The following is a 9632-nucleotide window of genomic DNA, read 5'->3' as shown; positions in this document are numbered from 1 at the left end:
CTCAGTGGGTTAAGCCACTGCCTTCGGCTCAGGTCATGATCTCAGGATCCTGGGATCGAGTCCCGAATTGGGCTTTCTGCTCAGCAGGGAGCCTGCTTCCCTCTCTCTCTCTCTCTCTCTGCCTGACTCTCTGTCTACTTGTGATCTCTCTCTGTCAAATCAATAAATAAAATCTTTAAAAAAAATTAACTGATGTATTTCTCCCTGAATGAATTTCCATTTCCTCCATTGCTCCCTGACTCTAAGGGACCTCCCCCAACCACCCACCTATCAACATGCCCCCAAATCAGCAGCTCACCACCCCTTCATGTATCCATATCCTCTAGGGGTTATAACAATCTTCTCACTCAAAATGGAAAACAATGAGAGAGCCCCTTTTTTTTCCAGAAGGTTTTTACCTATGTGACATTCAGAGCAATTTATTGTTTATCCATCATTTAAATTACTCCTTTCCCTTCAATTCTGTTTAAATACCTCCCAGTCGTAGAGTGATAATTAAACATAGTGGAAGAAGCTTCACACAGCCCAAACATCCAAAAAAATGGATGTTTCTCCTGCCAAACAACAGAAAATATTCTGAGGCTACTGGAAATGAAGAAAAACAGTGGTGAATGAACTAGACAGGATCTTGGGATTAGGTTGAGTATGGTACTGACCGAGGAAGTCGGTGGCTTCCCCGCCTACAAATATGATGAAGGAGATCCAAGACTAGTTATCAGGTACACAGAGTGCTTCCATGGAAGCCAAAACAAATGATCAAATATTGAATGAACACCTGCCTGCCAAATATCCAGATACAAAATCTTCCTTTGTACCAAAGTACCATGTACCCTTCAGATGATGTAGCCTAGAAACCCTGATGAGAACACACAGTTTTATTTAGCTAACATGGCTCTAAGGGAGTAGGGAAGCAACGTACATTGCCTGCTTCCCTTGCCTAAGAATGTCACATAGTTTACTTTTCTAATTTCCTCCAGCTTACAGATGAGGGAAATGGAGGCTTGGAGGGTTTAAGTAAATCACCTGAGGCTGCATGGAAAGTGGCAGAACTGGAATTTAAATCTCCAAAGCCCTCTCTCCTGAAGGGCCTCCTACCTGTTTGCTCTGCAAATAACGGCCACAGAACCCTGTAGTCATCCTGTTAATATTGCACTAAAAACATTTGCAAAGAATTTTCCTGGATGTTGGGAAGGTTGATGGCTGTACTTCCTCTTCTCTGAGAGCATTTCTTTCTTCCATTCATTTCCTCCCCATTCCTCAAGTGTGAGATAAAGTAAAAAAAAAAAAAAAAAAAAGACTGGTTTTTATTTGTTTGTCTGTTTATTATTGAGAAAACACTATTACCGTGGAAAAAGGGAACAATTCAAATAAAGGGCATTCTGTGATCCTTTATTCTATTTATGCTAACCAGTGAGACTGATTTCCTCATGGAATCGAGTAGTTGGTAGGATGCACTACAGATGGAGGCTTTGCTTTTCCCTCAACCTTTCAATTAATACGATTAATTAATATAGTTAGTATTTGTTGTTCTGACAGTTTAAAATGGAAAACAGGGAAATTCTGTATGTGCTGGGTACTAAGTGTTTTACATAGATTTTCTTATTCCTCTTATTAACGTTCTTGTTCTTCAGTTTAGAATGTGGATTGGAGAGAGAGGTTAAATAATTTGTTCAAGGTCACACTGCTGGTAATTGCTCAAGATGGGCCCAGCCTCCAGGTTTCAAACCCAGGCTGTGAGATTCCAGAGCTGTTATACTGTGCTATGGCTGGTGTGTGGCTTCTGAAAATCTTTTGTAAAGAGAAGTGTCACAAAGGGTGGGAAGAATGATACTAAGGGATGGGCTTTTAAAGTGATTAATTGGAAAAAAATACATTCGTTTGAATGTCTAAGTGCTGGCAAGATAGAGAAGAAATCATTTTAATCCCTTTGTGGTGCTGTCTCATATAGGTCTGGTCACATAAGGGTATAGCTGGTCTGGAAGGAGTATGACTCTAATAAGGTCATAGCCATATAGTCATAGAGGCTGCCTGTTTGTGATAGAGGACATCTTTTCTACTTGGCCGTGATCAGCTAGCCACCTGCAGGATACTGGTGACAAAGGAATTGAGCGGAAGAGTGTGTGCAAATCCATGACCATCCTTACACAAAGGCTTGTATTTATCTTGCCAATGTTCAAAGATGGGATCTTTTATGGTACGTAAGCAAATATTTATTGAGTACCTAGTATATGTTGGGTTCCCATTATGGAAATAACTATAGTTATTATTAATTTAGAAGTGAAATTCTTGCAACTTTTTTTTTTCTTTTTGAAATGCCTCTCACATTCATCTTTTCCTGGTTTTATTTGTTACTGTCTTAGGTCAGGACCTCTTATCTCCCATCAGGATTATTGTCAGAGCCCCCTAAAATGGAATAGAATAGAAAAAAATTGTTTTAGGATAGAAGGGACATCATTTAGTCTAAATCAGTTTCAAGGATCAGACCTTATCAGAAACTAACTCCCCTTAAATCATTGCCTTTATCATGATGTTTATCCATCTTCTCAAAAATTCCCAGGTTTTGTCCCTTGAGTTCAACTCATAGCTTGGCTGTGAGGTCCCAGCTTGCATTGTGGCCCCACTGTACGTGACCAGTCTCATTTTTTCTCAAGTTCCTAAAGTACATCCTCTCCTTTGGGTAAGCCTAACTCCTTGTGGTTTTCTCCTCAGCTCTGCCTCTGAGACTTTGCTCATGCTATTCCTTTCTCCTAGAATATCTTTCTTTCTATTCCAACTATTTAAATTTCACCTGTCCTTGAAGAGCCCTTGATGTCTATTTCTTCAATGAAATCTTCTTGACTGATCCAGTTTTCATTAGTTACCCCTTTCTGAACCAATAGTGAAATTTTCATGCATCCCACAATTTAGTGCTTAATTATAGAATTTAGGATTGAAGAGGACTTTAAGATCATCCAGTTCTACCTCCCAATCTATGTGTGACTCCCCTCTACCACAGCCTTCCCAACAAGCTTTTGCCCTTCACTCAAACACATATCTGGCAGATCTTGCCATCTATACATTCATTCATTCAACTCATAGTTCCTGAACACCCAGTTTTCCAGGCAGGGCACAAGGTACTGGGAATCTGATGGTGAACAGGATGCAAAAATCTACTTTCTATCATGAAGATAATGTCCTACAGTGAGAAATACTAAAATAAAATAAATCAAAGGGTATGGCATTAGAGAGTGCCTGAAGATGCTAACAGGGTGACCAGAAGAAACCTTTTAGAAGAAATTACTTTAATGCCAATGGTCTTACTGATGAGAAGAGACTAGCCATGTGTACAACTGTAAGAAAAGGTTTTCAGACAGCGGGAACACCAAGTGCTTGGAGAGTTTGGAGAGTTTGAGGAGGAGGAAGAATGGCAGTGGGTGAAGTGTAGTGAGTGGGTGGGAGGAAGATTGGAGAGTGGCTAGACAGTTAGCCCGGGTTATAGCCTGTAGAGCTCATAGGTGATAGCAAGAGGTTTGGACAACACAGCTTGTATTTAAATTGAGCTGAATGTGGTTCACTCTATTCTATTCCTTTATTCTGGCTTTGCCTCTAGACGTTATGTAGAACAAATGTAGACCAATCTCCACAGAATAGTCTTTTATATATTTGAAAATATCTATCCTGTCCCCAGTGAGCCTTTTAGGGATAGACATTTCCATTTCTTTCCACTGTTCTCTCCACTGTCTCAGGAGCCATACTATTCTGGCCAATTTCTTTTACTCATCCTCCAATTTGTATTCCTCATAACAGTGATTATCTAGGTAACCAACACAGGATAGAGTATGTCTATTTCCTTAGTCTTTCTAATACGTATTACTCATACATCTCAAAATTGTATTAGCTTTTTCTTTTTCTTTTTTCAGTCATTTGCACTGTCCAGTCATGTTGACTTTTTGCCTAAACCACTGGATCATTTTCTGTAGCATTTGCTGCTAAGCTGTACTTCTCCTCAACCTACACGTCTGTGATGGCCATTGTGCAGGTTTTTTTTTTTTTAATTCAAGGTCAGAGTCTTACATTTATAATTAATATATTTAGTATCACTTGATTTAATCCATTACACCAGCTTTCCAAGTTCCCTTGCGATGCAATTTCACCGTCTGCTGGATCTGCTCTTCTCTTACCTGCTTGTCATATACCAATTTGATAAAGGTGTTTTCTGCATGTTCACTGAAATCATCTAAAATGTTTATGAAACAGGGCTAAAGCCAGACTTAAATATAAGATTTATAAAGGCAGAGACTGCCTGTTTTGTTCGTTGTTGTTCCTTTTGCTCATGATAGAGTCCAGTACAGAGTATGTTTGATGGATTAAATTGGAAAGAGTGTTTGGGTGTGACCCAAGAGCCTCCTTTCAAACTGACACAAATTGACTCTTTGACTAATGCATAAGTTCACTGGACTGTACTCACATCACCCAGTGTTACTGTCTTGACCATAAGGATATCAAGAGGAACATTTGTTTGTTGCTGCCCAAGGATACCATTACCTCTTACAACCTCATGATCCACTGGTCGTGTAACTCTTGTCAAAAAGGGAAACGAGGTAGTCAGAGATGCCTGACTTGCATAGAACCTAGCTCATGCTCAGACCTGCAGATCGTCTCATTGATTGCTTGGTTAAGTGCTTAAAAATCTGGCCCTTTTAAGATCTAGGCAGAATCGCCCTGGGAATTACATTTAAGAACACACCTACTGTTCGATTTTGTAAATGAAAGTGACATTTGCCTGTCTTCTGTGTTTACTTAGTGATCTCTGGTCTTTCAGTAGTTTTCACTGTCATTTATTGAGCCTGGAAACATGAATTCACTGTGGGGAGCAGCGTGTTCTTTGAAGATTGCTTTGAGAGGACTTGATTTAGTTCTCTTTGACCAATTTTATTCCTACCTTTTTACTCTAAATAACATCTTTACTGAAAAGATGGAAGTAAAAGAAACAAAAGTTGCTTTGTTTTTCGTATTTTTTTGACACACACCAACTCCTATTAATTCCAATGTAATCTTGATTGAATGTAAGTATAAAATATTTTTTATATTTTATATTTTATATTTTTCATTTATTTTATTTATTTTTAATATTTTTATATTTATATTGTATTTTAGCATTTTCTTAAGATTTTATTTATTTGACAGAGAGATCACAAGTAGGCAGAAAGGCAGGCAGAGAGAGAGGGAGAAGGAGACTCCCCGCTGAGCAGAGAGCCGGATGCGGGGCTCAATCCCAGAATCCTGAGACCATGACCTGAGCCTAAGGCAGAGGCTTAACCCACTGAGCCACCCAGGTGCCCCAAACTTAGCATTTTTTGCAACAAGTTTCATATTACTGTTTCACATAATTCTGTACACAGGTTGGTGCCATTCTTCTATTCTTCTTTGTTCAATGGGCTTTTATTCCCATGCTTTGCATGCACTAAAGTTATAGAAGAGTCTGTGAGAAAGCAGGCTGTGTATTTACATTGCTTTCTCCCTTTCTTCCTCATGGAGAAATCACAGAGTCAGAATTTATTTTTGGTCTTAAACTCCTGAGCTGCATTCCCTTTAAGAATTTTCTGCCATGGCATCAGGGAAATACAAATCAAAACCACAATGAGATATCACCTCACACCAGTCAGAATGGCTAAAATTAACAAGTCAGGAAATGACAGATGCTGGCGAGGATGCGGAGAAAGGGGAACCCTCCTACACTGTTGGTGGGAATGCAAGCTGGTGCAAACACTCTGGAAAACAGCATGGAGGTTCCTCAAAATGTTGAAAATAGAACTACCCTATGACCCAGCAATTGCACTACTGGGTATTTACCCTAAAGATACAAACGTAGTGATCCAAAGGGGCACGTGCACCCGAAAGTTTATAGCAGCAATGTCCACAATAGCCAAACTATGGAAAGAACCTAGATGTCTATCAACAGATGAATGGATAAAGAAGATGTGGTATATATACACAATGGAATACTATGCAGCCATCAAAAGAAATGAAATCTTGTCATTTGTGATGACATGGATGGAACTAGAGGGTATCATGCTTAGCGAAATAAGTCAATCAGAGAAAGACAACTATCATATGATGTCCCTGATGTGAGGAAGTGGAGATGCAACATGGGGGGTTAAGGAGGTAGGAAAAGAATAAATGAAACAAGATGGGATTGGGAGGGAGACAAACCATAAGTGACTCTTAATCTCACAAAACAAACTGACGGTTGCTGGGGGGAGAGGGTTTGGGAGAAGGGGGGTGGGGTTATGGACATTGGGGAGGGTATGTGCTATAGTGAGTGCTGTGAAGTGTGTAAACCTGGCAATTCACAGACCTGTACCCCTGGGGATAAAAATATATTATATGTTTATAAAAAAATTTAAAAAAATAAAAAAATATTAAAAAAAAAAGAATTTTCTGCCATGGAATCATATTTTTCCTGTACCTCAATCTCAGACTTTCTAAACTTGAACTACGTTCAACTTTTCTTTTTCTGATGACCATCCAGGAACACCTTTCTCCTGGGGTACCGTGTCCTTGCTTGCAAGCCTCAGGTTCAGAGTTGAAATATATCTGGTCATTTCAACTCTTTGGGAAATGAAATAATATATTTAGCCACAAATTAATAAAAAAATTTTTTAGCTAAATGAGACACTTAGGAAATGTCCAAATATTTGAAGCTATCGCATTACTTTTTCTTATTCTTTCCCACCAAATCCTCCCTATTTATTCTCTTAGGAATACATTAACCATGTTGTGCTACAATCTCTAGCGTACTTCCTTTATAACCCATATTCCGTGTTAGTACGTAAAACATCTGAGATTGTGGGAAATTTTATTTATTTTAAGATTTTATTTATTTATTTGACAGACAGAGATCACAAGTAGGCAGAGAGGTAGGCAGAGAGAGAGAGGGGGACGCAGGCTCCCTGCCGAGCAGAAAGCCCGATGCGGGGCTCGATCCCAGGACCCTGGGATCACGACCTGAGCCGAAGGCAGAGGCTTTAAACATTGAGCCACCCAGGTGCCCCTTATTTATTTTTTAAAAGATTTTTTTTGTAAGTAATTTCTATACCCCATGTAGGGCTCAAACTTACAACTCTGAGATCAAGAGTTGCATGTTGACCTACTGAGGCAGCTAGGCTCCCCCTCAGTTATTACTTTAATTGAAATGATTTGGCACTGCCCTTGCACTGTCATTCTCGTTTCTACATGACTTAAGTGAGAATTGTTTGCCTGTAAGAAATAGGTAACTACCCAAACCAACTGAAACCAAAACTGGGATACTTAAAGAAAGATACAGTGGTCGGTCATAGGATATGTGACTAGGGAGAATGGCTGGGCTCCACAGGAACTCATCTGACAACTGGACATTTGGAATTGATATTACTCTGTGCTCTTTTGAACTCGGGGTGCATTTGCACCATCCTCTAGCTTTTGCAGCCCACCGTTCTCTGCATCAGCAAGCATAAGGCAGTCTATGGTGATCTTATCTCCAGGGGACATAACCCTCCAGATCAAGTGCTCAAGCACCAAGACTCCATTGCAATACTCCTACCTCAAACTCTTTTCTGAATCGTATTGCCTTCAATGCCATATGGCTTATTTTCTTTTGTGTCGCAAGCATTTGGAGCTGGAGAGGAAGAGGTCACGTGATACAGACTGGGGAAAATAGCTTTTCTAAGAAGCTCCCATCTAAGAAGGGTGTGAGGGCAGAGTAGAAATGATTTGGAACTGCCATGTTAGAATTGCCATCTCCAACCCTGATTATTGCCATAGGTTTATTTCTGTTTTTAATTTCCTCTGCAATTACATTAAGTACTTTCCAGCTAAATCCAATCTTCTTTCCAAAGTACACTTCCATCTTAGACATAAGTCTTTAATTCCAGTATTTCAAACCATGGTTTAGAACTTAAATTTTATTCATTGATATCTCCCATATCCTTCTCTTCCTCCCAAAGGGCATCAATGAAAACATCCCCTATAATCTCAAAAGTTTCAGTTTCCTTCCAGTGATGTTATTATCTTAAAGATACTCCCCAGTGTCTCTATAGGAATCACCATGATTGGGTAATGGGCTTGGGCATATGCTTGAGGAAGATAGCAATACTAGTTTCTTTGTTCTGCTGTGGCTACTCCTCTAACTAAGCTCCATCCCAGGGAACTACAACACCAAGGTATATTCCTTCCTACCAAGGTCAGTATTTGATATCCTTGAACTACTGGGGCTGTTCAATTCCTTTCCAGCATTTTTTCCTTCCTCACGGAGGGTCTAGGCACTGCTCTTCCTCCCTTCACTGGGAAGCACATCCTTAATGTGCGTTACCAGTAGGCCAGCATTGTCTTTTACTTCTCTCTGTCACATTCTTATCCTCTTTATTCTATGGATTCTGGTTTTGATTCTACTCTCTTTCAGATTCTTCTGTGGTGCTTGAGATAAAACCACTTTTCTAGAACGTCTGGATTTACCTTTGGGGAAGCTCATACCTATTGTGTGTATATTTTTAGTCCAATAAAATTTCTTCTTCAATTGACCTTTGCTTTCTCATTTTCCTTATCATTTATTCCTATCTGTGTTATTGAATCAAGTTCTGACCCGCTTCACCTTTAAAGTCAAGATCTTGTACTTTTTAGTTTTTCTGTTAATCCTATTTTATTGGAATTATTTATAGTCAGATGCTTTCTGTGAGGATAAAACATATTTTTCAAACCTCTTCATACATTCAAACATATAAGCTAGCTAGCTAATATTCAATATCCCATTAGCTTATCTTTGCTTCTGACAGTGAGATAAACTCAATTTTTTCTCTGCTTTTCATTGGACAGGTGTCATTATGTTCCATGAGTTTTGGTTGGTGTTAAGACATCATATATTGGGGCACCTGGGTGGCTCAGTAGATTAAACCTCTACCTTAGGCTCAGGTCATGATCCCAGGGTCCTGGGATTGAGCCCCGCATTGGGCTTTCTGCTCAGCAGGAGGCCTGCTTCTGCCTGCTCTCTGCCTACTTGTGATCTCTTTGTCTCTCTGGCAAATAAATAAAATCTTTAAAAAAAAAAGACATCATATATATATTATCCTATTTTTCATCATTTTATTTTATTGTGTTTTGGAATAGAAGTAAAGAGCATAGCCTTAGAGAGCAGATAGACCTCTATAATATTGGGCAATTTACTGAAGCTTTGTAGGCTTCAGTTTCCTTGTCAGTAAAATGGGGATATAATAATTTCTACTGCATAGCATCATGATGAAGATCAAGTAAGAAAATATGGGTTGACTGTTAGCTACATAGTAAATGCTCAGTAAATGCTGGCCTTAGTTACTGTTATGATTACTCTTGTTAGATTATAATTTTCTTGAAATTGGGAACTGCATTTCAAGTTTTATTAAGCAACTAGTTCTTAATACAAATTTATTACTGTTTATTCATAGCACAGTTGTATTTAGTGACCAGAACTCCCAAAATGAAGCACACTGGAATGAAGATTGTTGGGTTTGATTATGATTTATTTATGTTACTCTTCTTTATTTACTCCCAAGTTGGTAGGTTGTTTCACTTCTTCCTCCTAATCTGACTTAAAAACATTTTTTTTTAAATGTTTATTATTTCCATGTTGCAGATGAGAAAAG

Source organism: Lontra canadensis, unplaced genomic scaffold (genome assembly GCF_010015895.1).
Source record: "Lontra canadensis isolate GAN:19392208 unplaced genomic scaffold, GSC_riverotter_1.0 scaffold40, whole genome shotgun sequence".
Lineage (NCBI taxonomy): Eukaryota > Metazoa > Chordata > Mammalia > Carnivora > Mustelidae > Lontra > Lontra canadensis.
Note: the sequence above shows the minus strand (reverse complement) of the source record.